The following is a 2,450-nucleotide window of genomic DNA, read 5'->3' as shown; positions in this document are numbered from 1 at the left end:
GATGATCTTGATTGCAAACAAATATTTTTAATATATGATTTTATTTTGATATTGAAAAGATTTATTGTGCTTCATATATTATATTGCTGAAAAATCTTGATTAAGAAATTGAGTTCTATAAATACATATACTTCAATGATCATCTATATATTTTTTTCCTCTCCTACATTGTTAAAGACTTTCATCAAAATATATATGTATATATATTATTAAAAGAGTGAATGATCTCAAGTCTAGAAATATTTCAGCTCACTCAAATGATTCTTAAAAGAAAGAAAATGTAAATGCTTTTGAAAGAATTTGAGCTTCAAATGAATCATTTTCTGATTAATATTTCAGTACATTTTCTCAAAGATTAAGAGGAAGCATAACTTGTTCTTAAAAGATTAAAAAGAGTGATTGCTATAAATTTTGAATAACTCTAGATCACTCTACATTCTTGATATCATAAAGTTTCAGTTTTATTCACGTTTATCATTAAAATCTGAAATTCAACAAAAGAAAAGAAAGTTTAAAAGAAAATGCATCTTTTGAGGGGGAGCTTTAAATACTCAATCTCTTTATTGAAAATTATCTTCAAACTCTAAACTCTCAAATGGAATGATTAATTGAGGGGGAGAAAGAAAATTTCAGAGGGAGAAATCATATAGAACTTAATCATGTAAATTCACAACTAAAGATGAGAGAAAGAATACCAAATGTAAAGTGGTATTAAACTCTGTGCTTCATTGAATATCTTTTGAAAGTTGGATTTTCATCTGTACTTAATTGGTAAATCACTTGTTTTGAAAACTAAGTGAAAAGGATTCCATTTGTCTTAGTATTGGAAATTTACTTTGGAATCTACTAATGAGCTCTTATTGGCTTGCACTTTAGCGTTTCAATCATGAGCCAATTCATTTTAATTGATTTTGATGTTATGATCTTTAAAGGAGTAAAAGAAAGTCCTTAAGAGAGCTCTAAAAGAACTTTCAAAGCCTTGAATTTTATGTATCCTACACTACATAAATTCATGTTTTGGTATCTATGCCCCAATACTTTTATTTGGATTTTCATCCGTGCCTTTCTTTGAATATTATTCTTGATACTCTTTGAAATAACTTGAAAAAGATTCCATCTACACTTGATTTCAAAACTATCTTTGGAATCTACATTTAGAGATCACTTCTGGCTTACATTCTAAATATCTCATTCCTAAAGCCAAACACATAGAAATAAGATATCATTTTATTAGGGATCATGTGCAAAATGGAAACATATGAGCATATATGTACTGAAAAACAATTAGCTCACATATTCACAAAACCCTTGAGTGAAGATAGAGTCTGCACGCTAAGGAGGAAATTAGGCATATGTGATCCTTTTTATTGAAGAGATATAAAAGGGAGCAAGCAATCTCATGATACATTCCTCCCATTTCTAAAAACCCATGAAACATGAGTCAAACTTGTTATCTATAGATTCCTTACTCATGTATCATTGTCCCATAAAGAGTTTATAAGGATTGGAAGCAAGGAAAACATTTTAGAAGCAAAACGGAAGAGAAAAGAAAAATTCTGCACTTGGGTCAACCCAACCCAGAATAGGGTCGACCCAACGTTGAGTCGACCCAAGAAATTTCTTGAGTCGACCCAACGTCGGGACCCCACTGTTAAAAGGGGGACCCGTGAGCTATCTAGGGCACTGTTTACCCTTTGTCCTCTTCCGAAAACCCTATTTCCCACTCTCAATTAGAGTCTCCCTAGGCTGATCTTAGCATCTATATTTAGAGCCTAGGCTAGAAATCTAGTTCTCGTATGTATCTTGCCTTTTCTCATATATATCTTGCTTTTTCCCTTATGAATCTTGTCTTTCCCTTATATCTTTAAATCTTGATTGTGGAACATTGTACTTTTCATCATTTTGAGCATTAATATATGAAAATGTTCCTATTTTGATCAATGAAGTCTGAAGTTTGTTCTTTATTGCATCTTTTCCCATATATATGTTTTTGATGATAACAAAAAGGGGGAGAAGAGAAGGAAAGAGTATATAAAGGAGAAGAGAAGGAAAGAGTATATAAAAGAGAAGAGAAGGAAAGAGTATATAAAGGGAGAAGAGGAAAGAGTATATAAAGGAGAAGAGAAGGAAAGAGTATATAAAAGAGAAGAGAAAGAAAGAGTATTACTTTTGTGAGAAAGAGTGAGTAAAGAAGTTATGAAAAGAAAAGAGAAATAAATGGGCAAACAAATTGAAAATCATATAAGAAAACTTACATATCTAAGGGGGAGCAATTTGTAACAATGAAAATCATCAAATCAAAAATTTCTATCATAATTCAGAATTTGGCACATATAAATTCAGAATTTGGCACGCTCCTTTCTCACCTCGATACATAAGCTGAAACTCTTATTTTATCTCAAATTTTTGAAGTTTCATTGCTAATGAATTATAAATGAAAGGGGGAGCCA

This window comes from Phoenix dactylifera, chromosome 5 (genome assembly GCF_009389715.1).
Source record: "Phoenix dactylifera cultivar Barhee BC4 chromosome 5, palm_55x_up_171113_PBpolish2nd_filt_p, whole genome shotgun sequence".
NCBI lineage: Eukaryota > Viridiplantae > Streptophyta > Magnoliopsida > Arecales > Arecaceae > Phoenix > Phoenix dactylifera.
Note: the sequence above shows the minus strand (reverse complement) of the source record.